The sequence below is a fragment of the Emydura macquarii genome, unplaced genomic scaffold (genome assembly GCF_026122565.2).
Source record: "Emydura macquarii macquarii isolate MOO-44397 ecotype Brisbane River unplaced genomic scaffold, CSIRO-AGI_Emac_v2 contig_1363, whole genome shotgun sequence".
Lineage (NCBI taxonomy): Eukaryota > Metazoa > Chordata > Testudines > Chelidae > Emydura > Emydura macquarii.
In genome coordinates this window covers 23,754,783-23,781,947 of record NW_027131500.1, presented here as the reverse complement: position 1 = coordinate 23,781,947, position 27,165 = coordinate 23,754,783, and the positions used below count along the sequence as shown (strand labels likewise).

The 27,165-nt window shown below is 39.1% G+C and overlaps 1 long non-coding RNA gene across 1 annotated transcript in view; it reads right to left on the bottom strand.

Moving 5' to 3' along the window:
- Positions 1-24,286, bottom strand: part of LOC137155620 (uncharacterized) — a 102,436-nt gene extending 78,150 nt beyond the window's left edge. Inside the window, exon 1 of the long non-coding RNA XR_010920584.1 lies at positions 24,190-24,286. This is a non-coding gene — a long non-coding RNA (uncharacterized lncRNA). The remainder of the gene's footprint in view (positions 1-24,189) is intronic.
- Between the last annotated feature and the right edge of the window lie 2,879 nt (positions 24,287-27,165).

The following is a 27,165-nucleotide window of genomic DNA, read 5'->3' as shown; positions in this document are numbered from 1 at the left end:
AAGCATAATTTCAACACAATCCTTGAATCATATCAACTTGGCCTTTTTGTTTAGACTAATTCAGTTATTCTCTCTCTCTTTCATACCTTTTCCCATCAACATTTGCTATTATAGGTTATTGTAACATCTTATGAACTTTTACATACCTTTTACAGTTGAGTTCACAATTTAGGTAAATTTGTAGGCCTAACTGTCATATCAGAACTGTATCATTCATCTCAATGGAAAGTTAACTCTGATACCTTATCATGATAATGAGGACATTTACAGTTATTTACTGCTGGTCATTTTAGCAGAGACTTCCAGCTAGTGTTTTATCCCATAGTCTCAAACTGCCTGCCACATATTTTCAGGGGCCAAAAGTCCAACATGCTCCAATTTTCCACTGGTGACTCCTACCGTACAGTTATATGCTGACAATGCAAAAATGTGGAATACAATGAAAACTGAAAAGTGTGGGCCAGCTTAAAATAAATTGAATTTTATATGAAAATAAGTAATGCTCAGGCTACTGTATTATCATTATTATTGTTTGTTATTTATATTAATATAGGAGCACTTAGTGGCCTCAACCCAATCAGGGACCACTTGTACAAACATATAACAAGAAACAGTCCCGGCCCCAAAGAACTTACACTATACTGAATTTATTATTCATTACTATATTTAGTTCAAAAGCCCCATTTTTTAATTTTATATGGAGCTGCCAAAGAATACCTAGTCTGATGAACCCAATTTCCAGACTCCTGAGAATCCTACCACAAAATCCAGACTTTGTGACAGCTCAGTTTATTTATATAAAATATTACCAATAATGAAAAAAACAAATTAGAAACAGTAAGTTTGATGAAGGTAAATATTATAAATCAAGGACCAGCGAATGAATGAGAATCTTCCTCAGAGTCTGCATCTTGAAAGAGAAGCAACATCAACAATCATCAGGATGTATATTGATGTATGACAGAGCCTATAGTTCATCAGAAAATTGCAGTGTTTTTGCAAGCAGAACTGCTGTTGTTTATAGTAATCCAGGAGGCAATAACATTTTCTTAGAAATTTTTGCTAATTTTTTTAAGTGTATTTATTTTCAATTGCATATTTACCCAATTAAAATGTAGTTAATTGATTAAAGGTGAGACGGGGCTCATACAAATACCAATAAAGAAAACAATATCTTTTTTTTTTTTTTAAAGGAAGCATTTGTTGGAAAAGTCCAGTTGGTCAGAACCATTTCAAAGCATTATGTCAGTTTTCCAAACTCTTTTTCTTGTTACTAGTCAGATCGTCAATAAACCTGTAGCATATCTACCTGAAGGGTTTTCAGTCTTTATTTTATTTCTTTAAGCATAGGAAATACCATGCAAGAGCTAAGAAGTGCTAACCCTAATGGATTTATAGATTGCAGTTTAATGACACATTATGCAATGTGTAACATACAGTAGTGTTTACCCAAAGCATTTATCCTGCCAATTTTTTTAAACTTTTTTTTTACAAAACCCTTCTCCTTTCGTATACTACAACATCTTATTCAGTATAATGGCAGCTTGAGCCCTAGTCTTTGGGGAATATCTGGAAGACATTTTAGCATCTAATTCTTCAAGTACCTCATTAGGGTGATGAAAAGCACATGATGAAGGGGTAGTGCCATGTTTGAAGAGCTAGGGGTTCCTGTTGTCTTGAATTATTAACTAGTCATATTCAGTGGCCTGCCACTGTCTGCCAGCCTACAGCAGGTGGTACCCCATTGCCTTTCACTTGGAAAGCATCTGCTTGCTCTGAGCCTCCCCAGAGCTTGCTACAGTCATTTGTTCGATTTAAGACAGACACTGTCATTATTCTGTGTAGCACTTCACAGAAATATTTCCTACTAAATGCTTGAACCATCTGAGCAGCACGAAGCAGGCTTCAGGCTTCATTAATAATGCATCCATGCTTATCAATAGATTTAGACAACTAGTATTTAGAAGCTTCTTCAGAAGGAGTGGTTTTTTTTTTATTCACACCAGTTAGCTTCATTCTGTCAGTTCCTTGATGTAGACATTACATCCAACTGAGTTCTGAAAGCCAGAGGTGCTAAAATTGTATTTGAGCTGCTCCCTTGCTTTGGAGCACTGTTTGACTGATGTAACTCTTAAGATTATCCCCTCTGTTGCACTCTTCTTTTATATTTTTTTTTAATTTAAACTATAAAGAAAATTTGCAGTTATCTTACCTTAAAGTTCACTGCAGTATTGGCTTACATTCCCAACAGTTTAAGCTTCCACCAAAGCCTTTCTGGACTCAATTAATTAATAACATACAAAATAAAATAATAATTCATAAATATATTTGCACAGTAGTAGCCATACCCCTTACCACCAAAGCACTTAGGGAATAAGTGACTGTGCTGCAAAATAAAATCAGAGTACATAGAAAAAATAACAAAATGTTGCCCTGTTCAAATATAAATAAATGAAGAGTCCAATTTAATAAAGGGATAGAAAAGGAAAGTGATAAATATATTGCCAACTGTCATTTAAAAAAAACCACTCATACATGTCCTGGTTACAGGATAATCTGTGCTTACACTCTTTTTAGTCTCTCACAAACACTCTCCTCTGGTGATTGGTTTCACTATCTTCACACCTCTATGGGTGGAACCACACAGTTCTGCCACAGTTAGACTAGGTTTCTAATCTGCAGCCCCCTGTTTCTCAGCAATGTTAACCCCACAGGCCTAACTGCATTTGGCACTTGTAAGCCCTTGTCTTCCAGGAGCCTGTGACCAGAGAGCTGATTAAAGTGACTCAGAAAGAAGCTTTTTCAGAACAAAGCATTATTTATTTACCCAGAGGTACATAGCATGCAGAGAAAAGGGATAAAACAATAAAGGCCTGTACACATGGGTCTTACCCACTCCATAATCTTTCCTTGAAAGCTTTTGTAAGATTCCATCAGACTAGTTATCACCATTTCTGGGTTGGGAGAATCAGCCTGCTTACTGCAGTTTCTGTCTCTCTCTGTCAGAGACTCCTCTCCACCTGCTGCGGACAACCCACTCAACCTCCTTCCCCCACATCCTTTTCTAGGCCTAGGATGGTTCAGTATCCCCTTTGATTTTAGGCATAAATCTGGGAAGGGTAAACCTTACTAGGCTAGTTGGAACCAGGCTGCTGCATTCCCCAAAATAAATCATAGCTCTTTTCATTGGTCCCTTAGTAAGCCTGATGTTTGCCATTGTTTCATTTCCTGTTTGCTTCCCCTTAACTACAAACTCCTTTGATTTAACTCTATGCAATCAGGTAGGAAGATATCAAACCATTAAACAGAGGTGCATAAGGTATACATAAGAAATAATATACCCGACTCCCTCATTCTCTGCAATATAGCAGCTTTTAGTTTTTTCATTCCAAATATAGGGATGGATAAAATTTAATGGAATTCAGGGAAAATTACAAAGACAGGAATAAAAACTGATTAAGGATATAGTGCTGCTCCTAATAATTTTTATGATGCCTCATCAGCTCTTAAAACATCTGGATCATATTTCTCTACTATACTTGGGGCACACTCCAATTCTTATTAAAGTCAATGGGAGTCTTTTCTCTGACTTCAGTGGCAAATGATTGGGAGTGTGGGGATTGGACAACTATATTGCCAGGTGGGCTTGATCTAATGGATGAGGGCTTGAGCTGGCATCCACTGAAGTCATTCGTAAATTCTTATTGTCTTCAGTGGGGTAAGATATGGGCCTAATAAATGGAACAACAGTCAAGTCAGTTTTGTTAGCGTAAACACTGCAAGTGAGCCTGAGGCACAGATGAAGCTGCTGCTGTGCATACAGTAGAGGTTTCCTTTTCAAATATCTGCCAAGAGCAGTACATGCAGCACAACTGTGCAATGCCCCAAGGATAGAATTATAACATGGGAAATAAAGACATTGTTTTTTTTTAAAAAGAGAGAATATTTTATTCCAATTGTTATATGTAAATATCAGATATACTGTGGAAAAGGCAGGAAATTATTTCAACCATGACTGATCAGGGTCCTCTGAATTTAGTTGTATAAAAAAATTAAAATTTCCATGGTCTGACATCTTGTATTTACCTATAGAACAGCTCCACAACAGGCATGAGTACGCACTTTCCCACACCACCCTATCAATGTACTTCAACCTTGTTTTGGAAGGGCACCTCTTGGAGTGAGAAGGAAGTTCAGGATCTTTGTTGAGACTGCAAACAAGGTTCTGCTATGTGCCAGTAGTAATAGTAGTAGTTGTGATTTGGATCCCCATCCAGCACCAACAGTACCATGGACAGCCAACTCATTACAAATATTTTTAAAATTGTGATTTTTATCATAACTGTTTGGAAAGAGATTGTTGGGGGAGGTCTTCTGTTCTTGATGGGAAGAGAAAGGAAATGTAAGATTTTCAAAAGCCAGCAGTTAAAACAGGTAAAAAGGTATAATTGACCAAATGGACACTATTTACCTTTTGCTCTTTGAGATCTTCTGTGTTTTAATGTTAATCAACCACAGAAGACTTACCATCAGCCGATTTCTATTTAAATTAATGTTTTCTTTTGCTTCAAAGTCACTGACTGATTTATTTGCAATATCAAGGCAGCCAGGGTGTCTTATATTTTGTGAGTGTATAACTTCAGCATTCTTTTTATGATGCCTAGTATTATTGTGGGCACACATAGTGCACAGGGCTTTGAAAATTTGGCCCTAAACTGTCTTGAAATTAATTAATGCTGTGAGATCATTTTGTGGAAGGATGCAGACATGTAATAGTGGATAGTTATAAGCTAATATTCTTTATAAGGGAAGTCATGATGCCACAAAGATGACAACAGACCCATAGGTTATATAAATGATCTTTTACGAACCACTTTCAAGTTATAACTGTTTCAGGTATGGTGACATCAGAATTTACAAGAGCAAATCATAGCCCTGTAATTCAGAAGCATGAGGTGGGGGCGGTTTAGCATCTACTGTGGAACCATCTTCATGAAAAAATTTGTTTATTTGTGAGCTCTTATGAGATGTAAATTGCTATAAAAATGCTAAGTATTATTTAACAATAATTAATTAGCAATGGGTTAGTTAGAAGGAGAGTTGTGCAGGACTGGGAATCAATGCACTTGTGCTCATTTGTCTCAAGGGAAGAAATCCCCCCTACTACAATAACCTCTATTCAATGGGACTAAAATTTACCAGTGGTGTGAAGGACAAGCACAAGACCCTCTACACCATTTAAGCCTCCTGGGGATATGCGGCGTTTATAGGTAGGAAGGCCACACAGCAGAGAAATTCACAGAAACTACACCAGTGTGGATGGGCAAAGAAATCCATGAGATCCACTTGGTCCTTATCAACACAGTACTCCGTGGCCTGAGGCCAGGATGTCTTAGGGTATGTCTTCACTGCAGCTAGGGGTGACCCTCCCTGCCTGGATAGAAAGACTTGCACTATCAGGGCTTGAACTAGTTCACTAAAAGTAGCAGTATAGACATTGCAGCTCTTGAGCCTAGGAGGTCAGGTGGACATGACAGCCCAAGATCCAGTTCAAGCCGCAATAGCTACACTGTTATTTTTAGTATTCTAGCTTGAGCCCTGCTAGTGCAAGTTTGTCTAAACAGGCTGGGATGCTTACTCTCAATTGCAGTGTAGACATGTCCTAAAAGACCCTCTAAAGTTCCAGGATGAAGACTTTGGTCAGCACAGTGGCACTCTCAACAATAAAAGTAAAGTTTGCTTGTGCAGAAGACAGAACTTTCTCCAGGGGACATCTGAGATTGTGGAACTACCCCAAAAACTAAGGACCATCATAACCCCACAACTTTCTGCTCCAAACACAAAGCACATTTCTTTGACCTTGTTTTCCCAACATAAACTGATAGCAACAAATATATATATGGATATGTGATGTCTGTTTTTATATATATGTGAAAACCAAAAAACTACCAAAACAAGATACTCCACTACACACACAGGATTAGAGGAAAAAACCAACATGACAGATGTGTAGTCACATTACTTAATGCACGACTGGAAGGTTCTCACATACTATGGTGATGCGTGCATTATAAGAACCTATGTAGAATAGAATAGAAGTGCAAGAGCAAAGGCCACATGGACCATGCCTTGGCCCTGGGTTGGGGAATTTCACCTCCCCAGCCTATCTACACTTCTCTGGTATATAGCCTGATTACGCTTTTGTTCTGGTAAAGTGATTTCACCCTAAGGCAGTTATGCTTTTTCTGCTTACCCTCATATACAGATAACATCCTAATGTTTTACAATATCTTTTGCTCTCTTGCTTCACGTGCAGTTAAGAAAAAAGAATCCAATAAAATAAAACTATTTTAATAATTTTTAAAGAGGTTTTAAATGATACACACTTTATCAAGGTCGATGAAAATGACTTCAGTGTCAAAGGGCAAGAGGTTGCTAATAAATACAATAGTTGAGGAAAGTACTATTCTTGTCATGGAAAAAATGTATTCTGAGAGAAAAATACTTGTATAATTCATTTTTGAAAGCTATGGAGACTTCTCGGATGAGGAATGTAGTTATTAAAGGCAAAAGTACACACTATGTTGTAATGAAATGTTTGTGCTTCATGCTTCGTTAAATGGCTTGTGAGCCATCTGGGAAATTCCATTTCTCCCACACCAAGAAACAATGTTTATACATGGTAGTATCACTAGAGGGAGTGCATAGAGCAACACTGGAAAAGAAAACATATAATCTTTGACTTAAGTGTGGAAGTGAAAACACATCTCAGAACAAATACCTGTAAGCCTAACTGCTGGGATAGCAGAGTTTTTAGTTGTTCTTTTAGTACAAGAGGCAGAGTTCACAGGATCTGTTGAGTTGTACCTCAACACTTAGTACTGTAAAAATAAGTTAAAATAGAAACTTTCAACTGTCTGCTGCCAGACATGATTGGAAAACACTTGACAGTTTTGTGTACATATTATGTCCATTGGAAAAAAAATTGCTGTCAGATGAGATGCTGAATAGCTTAAAAATTCAGCGCACAGCTTGGAGTCTTCCAGAAGAATTCAAAGAACTGATAGGTTTTTGAATATGTGGATTATTTGTTCTATAATATTTTTAAAAGGGAAATATAGAAAACTTTTTTTTAAAAACAACATTTTGCATGAACTCCAAAAGCGACCCTGGACTGTGGGCATGATACCCAAAAGAAATGTGACATTCATGAACATTTATCAGTGCATCAATTGGGTAACAAACTCTGTTTTTATATTAGGGGCAATATCTTGAAATATTATCATTCATTGCACATGTTTTACTGTTTACGTTTGCTATGATCCAGTCTCTGTGTCAGATGTGCAGTCCACTGCAAAAGCTACACTGAAGACAAAAGAACGGATTCAGAAGAAACTGTCTCCTATCACGCCACCCCCCTGCCCCACAGAAAAAGAGCTGTTGAAGTACTCCATCTTCTGAAAAAGAATTTACCAGCGTGCTGTTGGCTATAGATCCAATAGTGTGTGTATATATAAAGAAAGCTGAAGTTTATCACTGCAGAAAATTACAGAAATAATGCTTTATATGAATCGCAGGAAATCTTTGTTTATCACATACTGTAGCCTATTAACTTTAATGGTTTTTTCCTAGAACTAGAATTTCAATGAGCTGATTTGAATATTGTAGTATAAAATAAAGATTAAAGTTTTTAAATGAATACTTTTTATTTTTATTGTCACAGAATTTTATTAGTTTTCCTAAAGTAATTACAATAATAAATAATTATCTAGGGCCAAATCGTCATCCCTTACTCAAGCAAACTTTCACAAAGTCAGTGGGAATTTGCCTAAGCAATGTCTGAGAGTGAGTGTGAGTTCAATTGTGTCAGTCGGATACACATTCAGAGGGGGGACCTTTCAGGTGTGCATCGAACCTCTGCTGTTTGGTTGGGTGGGTTCAGGTGCCTGCACAAAAACCTAGCCCTCTCACTCATCCCAGCAGAGGGCATTCTGCAGGTCTGAGGACCCAAACAGTGGGAGGATAAGTAGTGGGCTGCTGGAAGAAATAGGCAGTGCCAGATCAGGGCTAAGGGGGGGAATGTACATTATCCTCCCCCTACCATGCAGAGATCAGGGTGGAAAGATAACAAAGCCCCAGGTCGTGGGGTTCCTGAGGCAATCATCAACTTTGGAAACTCTGGCAGTGCGGTTCCTTGAAGTCACACTCCCAGGGAGTAAGGGTCTAGCAGGGGCACATTAGAGGCTGATCCCCCATGACCTATACTGATCTGCATACCTGGGGAGCCTGTTTCTCAGGTTGGAGGGGACAAATGCCAATAAATCTCCATGAGGAGACCCTCACAGAGATTTCCCCCACTTCAGCCCCCGTCTCCTCTGAGAGAGGGCATTTGATCTTAACAGGCCAAGTCTTGAGGTCCTTATTCCTTACTTACCTTTTGGTTCTCATTCTACACCCCATTGTCTCCAATTTAACTAATAATTTGCCCTGTGGAACTATATCAAATGCTTTACTGAAATCTAGGTAGATTAGATCTGCATTTCCTTTGTCTAGAAAATTGGTTATTTCCTCAGAGAGAGAGAGATTAGGTTGCTCTGGCATGATTTACCTTGTGTTAAACCAGGTTATATTTTATCCCAAGTACCATTTACATCTATATCCTAGATCTTTAATTACTCTCTCTTTCAAAATTTGTCCTAAGACCTCACATACAATGGAGGTCAATCTAACAGGTGTGTAGTTTCCTGCATCACTCTTTTTTCCTTTCTTTAATATAGATGCTACATTCACACTTTTCCAGTCATAGGGTATGACCACCCAAGTTTACAGATTCATTAAAAATCCTTGCTATTGAGCTTGCAATTTCATGTGCCAGTTCCTTTAATATTCATTCCCTCTCCACCGGTGACTTTCTGGGTGGGACATCCTATTACTGCTGCTAACTGTTGCTGCTCTGCCTGGCTTCTGCTGCTCGGGAGAGGGAAAGGGGAAGTAGTGTGGAGCTTTCCCCTCACACCATCCATCCCATGACCACGCCTGCTGCTGGCCTGCCTGTCTTCACACACCCACCTGGGGATTGCTGTAGTAGTTACTCTACACCAAGCGCACATGGGTGCACACTCCCCTTCGGACTTTCCTCCCCTCCTCCTCTCAGTTTGCATTGGGCTGGTGGGCCTCCTTCTCCTTCTCCTCCTCCCTTGCCAGCCCACTCCTCATGGTTTGCTATTCCCCATCTCATGTGGTCCCTTGCCCACTGGCAGTTTGCTGCTCCCCCATTCATCTAGCATGGATTCCCCTGACAGTTTGCTGCTCCCATCATCTTGTGGGGATCTGCCCACACAGTTTCCTCCCCCAGTCTCACATGGTCACCCTCCCCCTTGCTGTTCACTCCTCCTGTCTCAAGTGGTTCCTCCCCAGCCCCCTTTGCAGTTTACTGCTCCCTCTCATGGTTTGCTGCCTCCCGTCTTATGTGGTCCCCTTCCCCCTTGCAATTTACTGACCTCCCTCTCACTTGCAGGTTCCTGCCCTTCCCCTCTCCCATCTTGTACGGCCCCCTCATGTCCAGTTCTTTCCTATATTTTGTCACCTACTTTCCATGCCCCACCCAGGTTTTCCACCTCATTGTTTGTTCCCTGACTCCCCTGCCTACCTGGTCTTCCTTTCCCCATGCACCTGCACACTCCCTGTGCTTGTGATTTCCCCCACTTTTGTTTGATCCCCCACGCACTGCACCCCAACACCACTCCTATCTGTCCCTCATTCCCAGTGCAGCCAGAGGAGCCGATCTCTAAACACCAATACCTTTTGCCCCTATTTTGTTCTATCCCTACATTTTCTGACTGTGCCCTCCCTCCTTCCCCCCACACAGTCTACTGGGGAGGAGTAATTAGCTCATTTTACCATCCCCCATCCCCACCTTCCTTTATCTTCTACACCCTTTCCTTCTGGTGGTTGTTTCCATCAACTGACCTCAATGGTGGATGACAACCTACCCACAGGAAAAAATTCTGCCCTAGCAGCTTTGTCTGGGGGGGGGGGGGAAGGGAGTGAGGCTGAGGGAGGGGGATCCCCAGCCACCATTGTAGCACCATCTCAGCTTTCTCCCCCATCTACCTCTGCCAGGACCATCAGCACCTGCACTGGGGCAATGGCAGCAGTCACAGACTGGGACTCTGCTCCTAAGTCTCCTACCACCACCAAAGGAGCCACCTCAGTCAGCAGAAAGGGCCAGGGCAGGAAAAAGGGCAAGAACCACACCTGGAAGGCTCCTTCCACGGCGGCCATTGCTACTGCCATGGCCCTGCCATTGGCCGCAGTTCCCCCTCCTTCTGCCATCCCTTCCACCAGCTCTGGGGGTGCCCATCCTTCAGACCCTAGGGTGTACTCCCAGGGACCCTCAGTCCCACCCTACCCCCGGCTGTCCCATCACCATCTGCTCTGTCCACCACTGCCGCTGCCTCCTCGTCTTCCACCTACAGACACTGGGCCTCTTCCCCACCCTGCCCAGGAGGCACAGCATCCATTGCCTCCTGCCCAAGTGGCACAGTGTCCACTGGCTCCTGGCAGCAGCATTACCCCAAGTTGAAAACTATATGCAGACATTGGCATGGGTGATGGGGCCCTCAGTTACTGAGACAGCCTCCAAGCTATACAGGAAAGTTGTCTTCTTCATGGCACTTGAGGAGGCACCAGGAGGCAATGGAAAAGGGCATCTCAGTGGAGGCTTCTTTGTCCTCCTCAAATCTTTGGAGGACCTGGGTGTATGAGAGGAACTTACCTCTATCGCACCTTTCCTCTCCAACATTGGCCTTCTGCTCCCCCAGTCCACCTTGGGGAAATTGGTCTCTATGGTCTGCTCTCTCCCACTGGCCTGTAAGGACCTCACCTTCCATAAAATGCTTTCCTTCTGCAGGCAAGTCACCACTCCACAGCAACAGTGAGTGGTAGGGGAGCTTGGAGACCCCCTTCTTGGAGAGGGCCCTAACAAAGCTCCCTTTACTGGATCTACTACTCATCAGGAGAGGCTTGGTGCTTCCTCTAAATGACTTCAGGTCATGTACAAAGGGACAGTCCTTTGCCCTGGCAAGGAGGGATGCCAGATGTCCCCAACACCCCCATTCCTTCTTCTGTGCCATCTGACAGCCCTGCTTGGGTGGCAGGGGTGGCCCCCTTGTTGCGCCCAGCCAGACACTGCTAGTAGGCATTGGATGGGGTCCATGGAGGAAGGGGTCACAACAATGTCAGGAATGGGCCCATCACAGGGGGGAGACTACCTGTCCTTCTGTTGCCTCATCCTGCTTCCCCTTGTCCTGATCACATTGCCCTTACCCCATGAGCCCACCCCTGCTGGCCCACACTCAGACCCTGCTCTTACTTCTGAGGTGGCCCCTACTCTTTCCAGATGTCTGTCCCTCTTGAGGCTCAGGGCACAGTCTCTATCTTGTTGCCCGAGCCCAGCATTAGAGAGAGACCCCTTCCCGTGCATTTTGCCCTTGTGCCTGATGAAGAGGTGCCACAGCTGGTGGCTGACCAAGGAACCTAATCCCACTACTGCCCTCTCTCCTGCTACTGCACCCTGGGGCTGTCGTCTTCCCTTCCTTGAGGGGTGATCTCAGGAGATAATATTTGTGTTCCCCTTCTCTGCTTCACCAGGGTTGCTGTGCTCTCTCTACCATTCACTTCTGTCAGGAAGTGAGGCAGATCCTGTGGTGTAGATGGTGCTGCACCAGGTTTCTGTCTCAGCTGAGAGAGTGGCAACACACCTCTGCTTGAAGGCTGCGGGGATATTGATGGGGCCAGCTGGAGGATGACCAGGAATTCCTGGGCTCAGTTAAGGCTGTGGACCACTCCGGTGCTGAGCAGAGTTGAGGCTGTGGACCACTCCACTGCTGTGCCACAGGATGAGCTGTCCCAGTTCCTGGAGGACTCGCAAAGCTCCAACACCTCTGAAATTTTGGACCTGGATCTCAGTATTACAACTCAGCCAAATCTCCAGTTTAATAAAGTGTGTGCACGCATCTACATAAAGTTGTTCTCTTGCAATAGATTATCCTTTTACTTATTTTAGAAGGAACTTGTTTCACATTTGTTGCCTGAATCTATTACAGTATTTATGAAAACTTGTACATGGAATGTGACTAATGTGTTATATGTTAGTAACTACTTTGGTTAAGGAATAGGCATCTACAACCCATGGCATGTTTATATATCACATCCAATCTAGAGATGCATGTGACTGATCTATTTTGCCCAGAAGCTGAAACACATGAGGCAAGAGTGTATTTTGTTCTGAATCATGTATTGAACAGGTCTCCCTAACTAATCAGGAGGGATTAGAGAGGAGGGGGGAACCAACCCTGCAATCTAACCATGTTCTTCTTCCTTCTGTTACTGGGACATGCTGCAACATATTTCTTGCACTTTTCTAGCTGAAGCCTTTTTTCACTGATCATACTTAGAAGCCAGAATCCATAAGGACCTAAAGGGATTCATCAATAGAAAATATGTGAGGCAGCAGAATATAAACCTGTTGGCAAAGTGACATCCTAGCATCACTCTTCATTATGTAGGCCATAGTGGACAAAGGAAATTTATCTTGGCAAAGAATTAAAAACCTCGAGAGTAAGTTGATTTAATCACAGCAACATGGGATGAAACTGAATGTCTTTTGAGAGCCACAGGATGGAAGAAAAATACACCAACTGAATCACAATTTTAGGTATCAATGAACATTAGCTGCCAGGTTATATATTTATATATTGTCTAAACTCTATTATAGAAATGTTTCTGTATGTTTCTTTAAAAATGTATCAAGTCCCTGTTACAAAGCAATAATGGAGAATGTGGTCTATAAAACTACAGAAACTTATTTGATAGCAAGTGTGAATTAGTGTTTGAATATTTCTTAATGTTACCTTTGCAATCATATGTATTATAAAAGCAGAACCCTTTGCACTGCCGTAATTATAAGCGTTGGTGTTTCTAACACAAACCTAACTTTTCTCAGCAGTTCATAACGTAAATCTACCAGTGCTGAAAGTCGGTTCATTCTGTAATGTAAATTTTTATCAGTACTGGAGTTGGTTTAAATTGGTGCAGCCTACTTATTTTCAATTAAGAGAGGCACAAATGAAGAATGGTATCCTGGGGTAGGTTTAGATGGTTCTTGTGATCATTTAGCTAAAGAAGTTCCTTTTAAAATTATTTTTCAGGTGTTTAATCCACATTGTAAACTAACTGTTTTTTTTATATTTAAAGGCCCTGTAACAGGGTAGCTTGCCCTGCTGGAGAGTCTGGGGCTAAGCCAACCCTGATTATTGAATGAGTCCCACCTGGGGGGAATCAGGCAATGCATGCACAACACAATTTGGATGCTAAAGCCCAGCAAGCCGGAGGCTCCTGAGTGTTGAGGGGCAGGGATACCCTGACTGTCTGAGACTGATTGGCAGAGCCCTAGCGAGGGAGAGCTGGGTGATCAGATGGTGATGGAAAAAGAACCCTGGGGGTGAGAGAAAATGTGAAAGTTAAATGGGGTTTAGTTTGGGTCTATGAGTTGTAGTAAACTGATTCTGGTATTAAACTACCCCTCGGAGGAGAGGGTGGGGGGAATACTGTTAACCAGAGAAAGCTTCCGAGTTCTTAAAGGGTCCTGAAGAGGGGGAAAGCAGAGGGAGGAGGCCTGCAGAGACCCCCTTGGCCAGGAGGGGTGCTCAGTAAGCAGCAGTTCTGTTGTAAAGGTGAATTAAATAGATACTGAAAATAAAATAAAACGTCCAGATTCTGAACTGGCTTCCACTCAATGCAGTGATATAACAGCTTACTCCTGTTCCCATTTAAGTAAATGGCAACATTCCCATTGACTTCTGTTATGCAGAATCAGGACACAAATACAGACAGAACTAATGGCAGAATTTATGCCAACGGTATAGGAAAACAGTGGTATGTACAAATAGTTCTGTAGGTGCTAAAAATGTCCTCATCACACTTGCAAGGGAAAGGAGGTAAGATTAGGGGGAAAATTCCAGGTACTTGACACAAGCCCGTAATCCCAGTAGTATGCTGCCATCATGCCCAGTTTGTCACTCCCATAATCCTAACATTTAATGCCTACCTTGTGAGGTGCTCCCCTATTTCTCAGATAGGAAGTATATGTAAAATTCTACCTCACTGTGTGTGCTCTGAAAATTATTATTAACTTGTTAAATGGCTTGTTTGACATTTTATTAACCAATCATTGTAATTTATAATGAATTGTATTAATGGTCATTTATTTTCTTTTAAACTGATTTAAAAAACAGAAGGAATCACCAATAGCCTGTCCCACTGTGAATCCAAAGTGGGGGGAGCTAGAGCACTCTTCTAGGGCTGCATCGAGAAGACTGCAGGGGCTCATGCTCCTGCCAGCCAATCATGGCCTGATTTTGTGTTGGGCCATCTGGTTAGCTGTCCACTCCACATATAAGGAGGCCCAGGACAATTGGAAGGTGGGAACCAGGACCAGGAATCCCACTTCTGAAGGGAAAGTACTACTACATTTCCGCTTTCAGAGCATTGGGGCAAGGGTTGCTAGAAGATGTTAAAAGCAAATGAACAGATTTATGGTGCTTCTGACCTTCCGACCGTGCTGGTATGGTTTGATATGTTACTGCAGCACATATAGAAAGAAGCAAACTCTCCACAAGCTGATTAAGATTTCTCTTCACTGACTCTCTGCCCCCCAAAAAGTAAGACCTCAAACGTAGAAATTGTCCCAGGAATTTGGTGGGGTAATCTTACGGCATGTTGGCATTGGCAATGAATAGCTTGGCTCTCATGCCATTGATCAGTAGCTAATGGCATTTATTTCTTGCTAGGAAAATTCTCAAGCTAAATGGCTTTCAATTATGCAGAGGTAGTATTGTCTCCCAAATTTACTAACTTGGTGATGGAACAGGACAATTAAATGTATAAGTACAGATTGCCAGGGTTCATCTGGGGCTCAGTCTAAACCCATCTGCCAAGACTTCTGGCCAAAGAGGACAGCTCTTAAACAGAGATCTTCTAACTTCCACTCAGAATAAAGGGCAACCTGTAATCAGGAGACCAGCAATTCCTGCCCCCTAAGCAACAACTAGTTTTGTTTTCTTATTCTTGAATGATTTTGTGTTTCTCAGCAGTCATAGCCTACCTGCTGTTCAGTTCAATTATGTAAGGAGTATCCTCTTTACAACGTCTTTACAAGTGATAGACTTTAGACATGGACCTCTTCTGATTGGGGAGAGGGTCCTAGACAAAGGTAAGGTCATGTTGAACAAATGGTACAAAAAGGATGTCTGAGACACTTCTCTTTAGCATTAAGAAATCTTGAGTTCAGAGAAGTGGGAGAGAGAAAGTCAGCCAGACCAGGGAGATTTCTATTATTATTTTCTTTATTATTTATTTAGTCTATCAGGGTTTTTTTTTAATGCCTATGCAAAAGTGCTTGACAGCCTGAGAGCAGTTAAAGTTGCAGTCAATAAAAACATCACTCAGCAGCACAATACAAAAAGAAAAGTTCACGTTCCATCCAGTAAGCTCAACAGCAAAACTCCCTTCCCATTCCACCCAATACTCCTTACCTTCAGCTCTTCCCCAAAATCCTTTTCTTTTAAATATAATCCAGGGAATTTATATGAATTAATTCAGCACAAGGGGAGTTGAGCAACAAACTCTGGAAACCTTGCTTGGAGCAGCATAACAAGTCAATATCTTTTCCTTAAAGAACGTTAATGAGAGCAGGATCTTAGCTAATCAAGGGGATGTGTCTTTATCGATCCATTAAATCCACATCAGACTGTGCTCTTCAATTGTTAAAATAAGAATCAGAACTTTTGTGGTTTCACTGAACCTTACAACTCTTTGTGTATTTCCGTCACTGCTACTACTCTCCTAAAAGCGTTTGCCTTGACAACCCCTGCTGCTGGTGCCACCACACACTCTGAGGCAATAGGGCATACTCTGGGCCTTCAGATGCTAAAATGTGAAAAATCAATTTAATCCCCAGAAGACAGAACCATTAGTGCAGAAGGTGACTAAAAACTAGCAGTTGTTCTATGGCACCAAAGTCTTAAAAGAGAATCCTGCACACACACAAACAAGAACAGATGGGTTTACTTTGGAATAACATCCTGCACAATATCACTGCTCTAGAGCTCTGTGCCCCCCTGTACATAATTATTATTCTTCACTGGCAAGTCAAGAGTTTCTTGCCAAGCTTTCATTGGTTAATATGCATATAACAACACTATTAATTTGCACTTTTGTCTATCCTATTATTTCTCTGTCTTGACTTTGCTCTAATTTTTATCCCTCTACATGTTTAATAACTATTCAGCAAAATGAAAGATAATTTAAATTAGAGGCTGTTTCAGAGTATTACTGAATTTTGAAATGTTTACTAATATATAATTATGAATACATAAACATTATACACACACACACACACACACACACACACACACACACACACTTTATATATTACCATATATTTGTATAATTTGGGGCCTAATTCTGCAGCCCCTAGGCAAAAATCCTATTGAAGTCTATGAGATGTACCTGAATTAGGATTGCAGTATTAAGCCCTTAAGTGACATCTCATACTCCTATCTTGCCTTGATTATATGATCTATAGTGATTTTACATTATCTTTATTCAATAATAATAATTTATTCATTCAACTTCTAGACCACTATACACAGGCTCCCTCAGTCTCTACAATAGTAGGATCAATAAAAAGACTCCTTAAATTATTAAGGCAAACCAACATATCACAGAAGTATATCCTTCAATTTACAAATAGAAGACAAACAACATACCTAGCAAAAGAATGTTCACTTTGATAATGCTGAGATTCTAGGCCACTTTGTATAAACAGAACTTGAGAATTCATCAGTGTGATATACTTTGGCACTGGCTCTTTTCGTCAGTTTATTGTACTCTGGCTCTTTTTCCAAAGATTTTTCTTTTTCTTTGGTGTGTTATACAAACGTGTAGCCAAATGGCTGTGGCTGTTAAATATTTTCATTGTTTCTGCAAATTTTGTGACAATTCGCATTCAGAAACAAATACATCATGTGGTCATAAATAAATGTATCAGATCCAAATTGTAAAACCATCAAAAATATGGAATTTGGAGTTTTAGGATGTGTATATAGTAAGGGCTGGGATTCATGAATCCTAAGATACCTGACTCTTCCATTGACTTACTGTTTATCAGTATATTTCTTTCTAAAAGATATGTTGTAGTTCAAACACAAGTTTTTGGGCCAGATGCAGAAAGAAATCAGTAGGTGAAACTATGGTCTGTGTTGTACAAGAGGTCACATTAGATTATTAGAATAGTTCCTTCAGGCTTTAACATGTATTTGTATCTTGGTCCTAACAAATTAATATGTGTAAAAGGTTTTAAGATTTTTGGATAAAGCTGATATATACTGTCAATACTAAGTATTTTATCTATAATTTATACAATGTCATGGCACTGAAATCTAAGGAAAATGTTTATTCTTTCATCATTGTATGTTGTAAATTCATGGGATGACAGCAGTGTCTGCATGTTTCCTGACAGTAAATAAATTTCTTACCTATATTCCAAACTAGCAGGAACCACTATAATGATTTAGAGGACTCTGCATGCAAGGTACCAAACTACATTCAATTGTTATTCATGAATTGTCATCACACTACGCAATTCAGTCTTGTGCTTGTATATTTCCAGCTTTAAAAAAATCTTCTCTCATCCTCACTTTTGTAACCTCCTTTATCTTTCCTGCTTGGTTATTTTATCACAGTCTTTTTTCTCTTCATCTCTAATCTTTTGTCTCTTTCTTTCAATTCACTTACTACATATTAACCTGCATTGTTGGCTTAAAAGTACAGCTGAACTATCCTGGGGATTTTGCACTATATGATCACCATCAACATATTCTCCATCTGCCTCAGTCCTAATATACCACAGTGAGGAAGATATAGCAAATTGGAAGGCTTTTAGTATGAAAAATCGGCAATGCATATTAACAGTCTCCTATAAGATAAGAATGTTAAACTGTATCCTTTAATCATAGTAATAATGTGTTGATTGGGGAAAAGGATGGCTTAGTGGTTAAAGCATAGAAGTGGGAGTCAGGAAATGTAAGTTCTGTACCTGGTTCTTATACATACATCCTGTTTGGTCCTGTCTCTCAATTTACCCATTTGTAAAAAGAGGTTAATAATACCAACCTCCTTGACTGGGTGATGATTAATTCAGTTAATATTTGTAAAGTGCTTTGAAATCCTCAGCTACAAGGTGCTATAGAAGTGGAAAGTATTATTAGATGTACTATTTTAACACTAACATCCGGGGTTGAAGATCTAGTAAGCTGTAAGAAAGAAAAAAAGTAGAGGAGAGGAAATAGGAGGGATAGAAGAATGGATTAAAACAGAATATTTGAGCTTGAGCGTGACCATGGCCAACAGATTTTTGTTTGGCCGTAGAAATTAAATCTTCAGAATCTACATATTCACTGCTCGCTTGCAGCCTGAACAAACAACATACACAAGCATCTTTGTTAAAAACTAAATGTATTAGTTTTTATGGTTCAGATTATTCTCTGCTGTAACTCTGTGACATCAATGATGTAATGTCAGGAATGAATTTGGCCTTGTAGGCCTAGAAAGTGCTGATGCTGGGTTTTCAGAGGGTTTCACTTCCATGTACATATTTCCTAACTAATTTGTAGGATGCTTTACAAATCAATTAAGACAATTTACAAAAAGAAGAGAGTGACGTGTCACTCTATTAACAAGTTTGACACCATAATTTGTCTATACTGTCCTTTCACTGACAACAAGAAAACAAAAGAAAAAGAAAAAATGATATGGCTCTTCTGGGAGTGTCAAAAGTTGGTATTTTTATTGGTCTTTAACTTGAAAGCAATCCTTGTCAGAGTAATGACAAAGGTATCATAGAAATGATGCTTTTTATCTGCCTGACACTTAAATCAATGATCTACAAAACAAATCACCATATAGGTATTTTCAGAAATGAGCACCAAAATGATCCAGCCTGTCTACAAGTTACATTCATCTCTGACAGAGTAAGTTGCACTGTTTCTCTAGGCACTCACTCACAGCTGAAGCCTCTCTCTTTTGGCTGTTATAACATTGACCCTGCTTAGAGGGCAGAACTGAAGATGTTGTACGAATAGAAACTCTGAAATTGGTAGCCTTTCCCAAGGTGTGAGCTGAGTTAATGGGTGGCTCTCCTTTCTCTAGGGAGCAACTACACTCTCCCTCACTAGGACAAGTGACCTGTAGGAGAGGAGTCCAAGGCTAGAAGCTGTATTTTGTTATAAATGCCAGCTCAGATCATAACATGTTACTATGACTCACAGTGTTAATGACCAAAGTCTTCGATTTAAAAGTGGAGAGGAACAAAAAAAACGGAATGCACCAGACTAAAGATAAAATCCGTGAATCTTACACTTTATCTTCTAGGAGTGCATGCTTTATTTTAAAAACTGTTCCTTTTCCTTTGCTACCTTTCAAGGAATTATTAAAGTTGGCATCTAATATTCCTGTTTAAAAATTTATCAAGCCATTCATTTAATTAACAAATAAACCTTATCCTATAGTATCGGCATACATTTAAAACATGTTGGTGCAAATTATCATTCTTTGCACCAGGGCTGGGCAGCTTTAAGCTGTGTTGGGGGTTCTATAGGTATTCTTCAGCTTGCATTTTTGGGTGGTGCTAACCCACTTCATCTTCCTGCTGCAGGCAGAAGCTTGCAACTACTTTGTCTCACCACAAACATCCCCTCTGCTTTGGACCTTTTGTCTTGGAAATCACGGAATTAATCCTCGTGCTTCTGAAGCCCTAGAAGTGGGGAAAGTGGCTCCTTTAAGAGAAAGTAAAGATAAAAGAAGGAACAGAGGAAAAATTGAAAATTTAAAATACCATATTAAATAGAAAAACTGCCTGATGGCAAATTTTTAAATAAGAAAAATGTACAGTTTGTGAAGGAAAATATAAATGGAGTGAAGGAAAAGAGAAAAACAAAAGCAAAGGCAATAGTTAAATTACAGTAGCTTATTCTACTGATTGCTGTGTATACATTTTTTATATAGGACTATGGCAGAGGACTCATCCTCAAACACAGTCCTGAAGACCATAAACAAAACTCCTATTGACCTCAATGTACAATTTGTGTGAATAAACATGGAGGGGTCAGGCCCTATGTAAGATACTACAAATTATTTTTAAATTTATGCCAACAGGGAATAAGGTAAAGAATTTACTATGTTTAATATGAACACAATGATTTTTTATTTACTATTGATGTACATTTAAGATATTTAGTGTTTCTCCTGGGTTACTTGTTGACATTTTCAGAAACAATTTATTTGACCTATTTTGAGATAAAAAATTATGTTAAACTGGAGTTAAGGCTAAGAATATAAATTATTCATATAAAGTATAAAAAGATTACAAGGATGATGTAATTATCCCCAAACACGCATTATTTGTAGAGCTAGTTGGAATATAGGATTTCCCTATTCCTCCTCCCCACCCTTGAAAATTCAAAAAATTCACTTTGTTGACATTTTCAGAAGAAAATTGACTTTTCATGGAAGAAATGAAAAAAAAAAATGGTTTTCAGCCAAAGTGTTTTTGTAGAAAACCCAAAAATATTCTGCAGAAAAGACTTTTTTGCAGAAAAGTTTATTTAATTGAAAACCCAATTTTCTATTCAAAAACAGTTTTGACAACATTTTCAATCAGCCCTAATTATATGACTCTCTACCCTATCAGGGGCCACCATCTTAGTTGAGGGTACTATAACTGCACTCCTACTAGGACTAATAAGATGGTGGTAGATTTTTGAGAGGGCATCTCTGCTCAGGGGGACGGTGGCTTCAGTTCCCTTGAGAATAGGAAATGACAATCATTTTGAAAGAATGCAGTTTTGTAGACGTGTTGGTCCCAGGATATTAGAGAGAGGCTGGTAGGTGAGGTAATATCTTTCACTGAACCAACTTCTGTGGATAAGATTTCAGGTCTTCTGAAGAAGAGCTCTTTGTAAGCTTGAAAGTTTGTCTCTCTCGTCAACAAAAGTTGGTCCAATATGAGATTTTACCTCATCCACCTCGTTTCTCTAATTTTGAAAGAAGGCAGTCTTCCTGGAATTGTCTGCAGAAGAATATTACTTACTAGTTCCTGCTAGAGATTTTTATTTATGAAGAACAGTGGCAGACATTAGGAGCTCCAGCCCCTTTCCCAGCTGCATTGGGGGATACCTTCCTCTAAGCCCACTCCCAATTCCAGTTTATCAGGGAATTGGACCCTCTATAGAATGAGTACTTGCATTGGACTTCTGCTACAAAAAGGTGCCAGCCATTAGCTTGGTTGCCTCTCCTCTAACTTGAGCCAGGTTCCCAGATAGTTAACAGTTCCCTTCCTAACATTAGCTAGAAATATCCACTTCCCAATCAGAGAGGTGAATCCCATCCTTCCTGAGAAACTCAGGTACCAAATATGATACTTTGGTGGGTAATTACCAATCATTCATATTCCAGTTGTTTCATGCATCTTCTGGTCTTGGCAGCCCACAATGTCCTGGCAGCTACTTGCCATACCTCCCTCCCGCCTCCCCCTGCAGCATTTCAGACCAATTCACAGTCTCTCTCACTCACACACACTCACACACCACACACACACACACACCCCTACATTTGTGACACTGAGACATGGAGCTGGATCCTCAGGTAATATAAATCTTCACAGTTCCAGTGAAGTCATTGCAGCTACACAGATTAACATCATCTGAAGATCTGGCTCAATCTTGTGTTTTGATTGAAGGACCAGAAGCCAATTGTCTTCCCGTCTCTGGTTCTGTTTGGCCTCTCTGCCTCAGCTTCCCAATCACTAATGCAGATAATAACATGTACCAGTATTCAACTACCTCAGCTGTATTGTAAGGACTAATAAATTAATATTTCTAAACTGGTTTGAAGAGGAATAGTGTTTGTATAAATCCAAGTATTTGGATTATTATTATTAATCCTACCTTTTACTTCCTCTTCTGGGAAATGTTGGCATATCTCCAGAGTGAACATTGACTTGATAATAGTTACGGTAGAACCTCAGAGTTACTAATACCAGAGTTACGAACTGACCGGTCAACCACACACCTCATTTGGAATCAGAAGTACACAATCAGGCAGCAGCAGAGACCCAAAAAACCCGCAAATACAGCACAGTGCTGTACTGTGTTAAATATAAACTACTAAAAAAATAAAGGGAAAGTTTAAAAAAAGATTTGACAAGGTAAAGAAACTGTGTGTGCTTGTGCTTGTTTCATTTAAATTAAGATGGTTAAAAGCAGCATTTTTCTTCTGCATAGTAAAGTTTCAAAGCTGTATTAAGTCAACATTCAGTTGTAAACTTATGAAAGAACCACCATAACATTTTGTTCAGAGTTCAGGACTTTGCTCAATCATGTGTCTTGATTCAGGTATTGTGAAACACCCACCTCTTCTTTGTGGTGACACTGGCTTATTGCTCAGGAAACTTCCTCTCTGTTGTACACGGTCAGTGTGCTCCCCCGTAATGTTAAATAAGCATGTTTTAATACCCATTTAGAAATGTAGATGGGCCTTAATGTGTATGTTTAAGACTTCTATACTGATTTAATATTTTGGTTGTAGCCTCCTTTCTTGTCTTAAATATGCTTATTACTGCCTGCTTTACTGTCACTGGTGACCCCTATTTGATTCTCACAAGACATTTAAAAAGAAAGCAGTTTAGGGCAATGGGTCTTAATAATTTAAAATATTTGGTAACATAACACTTACAATGCACCATATGTTTCCAAATGAAGGTATTTTCAAGGTGAAAATTATTTTCTAATATAGCCTCCAATTCAGCAAAGTACTTAAATATATGCATAGCTTTAAGTACTTATTTATTTAAAAGACTGAAAACTCTCTAACCAGATGGATTGATATTTTGACTCTTAAAATTCATAGTCCTACACTGTTTTCAGTAGCTCTCAGTTGTACCATCTTCTTTTTTAGGACTTGGACTCAGATTTCTGTACATATTCACAATTGCACAGAACTCCTTAGCTGAAGTTAATAGCTGCTAGGGCAATCAGCCAAGTATCTTGTCTGACTCCATGTGCCAGCAATATTAGTCTCCTGTTTATTGTGCTTTTATCTATGTTTGTCTTCTAAGCTAAATGAATTTAAATTATGTTGTTCTCTTTTCTTACTTAGACTTCCTTAATTCTGTTTCCATCCTATATGACTTCCTATTGGAGCCTTTTTCTTTTCAATAAGAGAGTCATAAATAAAAGTAGATTGGAAAATGGAACACTTCTAGTAAAGCATGTTATGGCTAGAACACTGTAGATGAGAAGAGCTTAGATTTCCCAGCATTAGAAAGTAGGAATCAAAATGGATCTTTTACATTTTCATTTATTGTAAACAACAAACCTTTTTTTAAGTGTGCTTAAAAAAAATTACTGGTAAAGTTTATTTACTTGAATTGTACACTATTAAAGGCAATGCAAGAAAATCTAGACTAATCATCAAAGTAAGTCTAATAGACACATTCATATGTTCTAAACAAGTTTCCATAGAAGTCTTGGAAGCAGCTCCATACAGCTATACAGCAATGCCAGATAATAAACTACTGAAGCACCATGGTTTAGTCCACTTATATTGTCATGACTATAAACTTCTGTGGTTAATAGCTCATCCCACTACTCTCTTAATATGTGTGAATGGAAATTTCCTACCATTGAGTCTACAAGGTGCAGTGGATTATTGAACTAACCTTCCACTGCTGGAAACTTGGCTTACCTTGGCTGTAAGACTACTGGTGAAGCTTGGCCAGAAGAATGTTTGTAGAAAGCAAACACATGATAGAAGGAAACAATACTGAAGCAAATTCACGTAAAAATTTGAACAGAAATTAATGGAAGATATTTTCAAATATTCATTCAGCTTTGGTTGTCGAATTTACCATTACTTGCAATTTAATGTCTCATTTATTTTTTAAAATCCAAATGTTAAGAAAGGATCTTTGGGTAGAAATTAATTCAAATGTTTTAGGGCAGAAAACACAAGATACTGCACATCAGCCTACTGGAGAGTAAAGGGGATAAAGATTCTCTCTGTCCATACCTGTTACCTGAAGATATCAAGTGTGTGTCTGGAATCAAGCATCACAGTAATTGCTCTTCTCCAGAGTCAGCAGGAACTAAATTCAGCAGTGACATCTGTAGAATATAGAATAGGGATCAGTCCTTGTTAGCTTTGCATTTGACATGAGTGCCATGTTGAAAAAATGCAGGAGCATAAACTCTCCAGATGATAAAGAATGCCATCAACTCCCTTTCCCCAAATAGCTCTATGGCATCTCCTTCCAGGCATGATGATGAATCAGTAGCTGCCAGAACTGTTTCAGTGAAGAGTTCCAGTATTTCAGTGCTGTCCAATGAGACATGGAAGCAAGCAGGCAAAAGGAAGTGACAGGGACAAGACCTCACACTCTTCTTGGGGAAGGAATGTTCATTCTTCTCCCTGCTAAGTTACTGGCTTTTGTTTATATTCGTTCTTTGTATTATTTTGTTCTTAGTATTATTCTAAATGATTGTATACACTTTGTTGTACATGATATTACTATATAAAGATTGGTAGTATATATACAAGATTACTATCTTATATGGATGTGTCACAGTTGATATACAAGTAACAAATCTGTACCCTGAGGTAAAGTATTTGTAATGGTTTTATATGTTGTGTTATAAGAACTTTTCCTCATAAAATTATTTAATAGATATTTGATTATTTTAAAGAGGGAAACAAATGCTAATTTCCACCAGCAAAAGTTAAAAATTAGACAGATTTTTTATTTTTTAATATATTTTTTTTTATTTACAACATAAGGTAGAAAATAGTTCTTTGAAGAATTTATTACAGCAGTGATCAAAAGAGCCATCTGCCATGTATCTGAGAAATACATGTTTTACTATAAATATAAAATTTCACTAAACAACAAAATGACAGTAGCCAAAGTAACTAATTATATTTCAATTAAAATAATCCCTGTTACACTTTCTATATGGAATATTGAAAACATTTGTGCTAATTATGCCAAATTTTGAAAAATAGCTTCTATTTTTTTCTGCAAGGAATGTTTATGCAGTATTTTTGTGCAAAAGAAGCTACAATTTCCACTCAAAAACCCGTTTGCACATAGAAACAGAGTAGAAAATGTGTTTCACACATGTAAATTCTATTGATTGTGTGCAATTGATAGTGTTAAAAAATTGTACATTAGTGATTTGCACATGCAAGGTTACACACACACGTACATGCACACACACACGCCAATTTGAGGTCCCCTCAACTCTCTTTGAGCTCAAAGGGAGACGGAGGCATTCCGATGTATACAAGGCAGAGACCTAGTAAGTGCAATTGGTTCTAAAAAGCAGACATTCTCATCTAATGCAACCATCTTTTGTTCACTTTATCATATGGAAGAAAGGTGAAACTTTGTATTAAACATGCACAAAATAGAGAGGATAGTAGCTGGACTGGTATTGCATGCTTCATAGCTGTGGGCCCAGTTAAGGCAAAAGCAAAGAACTGGTGTTCTGTAAAATGATGTAGCCTCTCATTCTTAATAACCAAATTAAAATGTGTAGTCAGTACTTGGAAGCTGCTCTAGCAAGCAGATCTCCAGGAAACAAGGTTCCCCACTGATTTTCCCTTGATCTCAATGCTTAGCGTGAAACATTTATATTCACATAGCACCTAGCCAGAAGAAGTGGAAAGGCACAATCACATTGGCTATACTTTTCTTAAATAATAGATTTCTGCCCTCCTTCCACTCCCAGAAATGAATTTTGCACTCATCTTTTTTTTAACAGTTTAAGAACAATCTCGAATACTCCCCATTAACACCCATCAAATCATGTTGGACTGAATGGGGTCTCAATTTTTAGAAAGTTGAAAAATGTAGTTAAAGCGAGTTAATCTGACTTAGTTCAAGAACCAGCTTTTACAAAGTGTTTGGGTTACTTGAATACTAATTTATCACTCATGTCTCCGGCACCCAAGCATGCGGATAAATGATGCACAGAATAACCTGCTATAACTGTAGTCATACAATACACAATGTCATTATGGATAGTGGTCTTTCTGTAGAAATGAGGAAGAATAATAGGTGAACCTTAAATCACTACTGCAAATTGTTACCAGTTCTGTAGTAAATTCACTGGTGTCTTATATAGAAGTGTATATCTCATATGTACAGTATATCTAGTTATATAAATGTATAGCTACAATATCTATATCTTTGTCGGTATTTTTAAATTGAATTGTGTGTGCCTACATCTTTGGGTAGTGCATTTTATCAATTTAAATAAATAAATTTCTACATTGAAATAGCAGCACATACCAACATTTACATACATAACATTGATAAAATGTCCAATCCAAAGGCAAAACTCCCTCTGATTTAAATGGCAGCTCAGTTGAGTCCAATATCTATTATTCCATATTCACATGATTAGTACCATAAATGTAAACTCAGTGGAAATTTGCATGTGGATAACTGATTTTTCAGTTTTAATAACGTCCATTTTTTTTAATGTTTGATTTACATGTAGACCTGAATACTTATTTTCCACTAGGACTAGCACCTGGAAAGATTTCAACTTGGAAAGTACATCCATTTTTGTGCATGTAAAATCAGTCTTAACATTTTTGCTTTAAAAAAATTTGAATTCTTTTAAATTTTCACATAACTCAAAAGCGGGTGAACAGATTTTGCTTAGATTTTCCAAATAAATCCATCACTTGAACTGGGCTCAAACAAGGAAGATTTCTGAAGACATCTTCCACAAAGTTTTGAACACCTAAAATTGGAAGTTCTAATATAATGCTGAATGCAACCTTTCAATAAGATTATTCTCAGAAAAGTGACCACAAAAATAGCCTTGTGCAGTTACAGGATTGTTGTACTCTTAATGATAAGTAGTGGCAACCCTTAAATTTGGCATTTCTAAATTTGTAAGTGGTTGACTTTGCAATCTTATTGTTCTTTTAATGTAAGGGGTTTTTTGTTTGTTTTTTCTTTTTTATGTAATAATG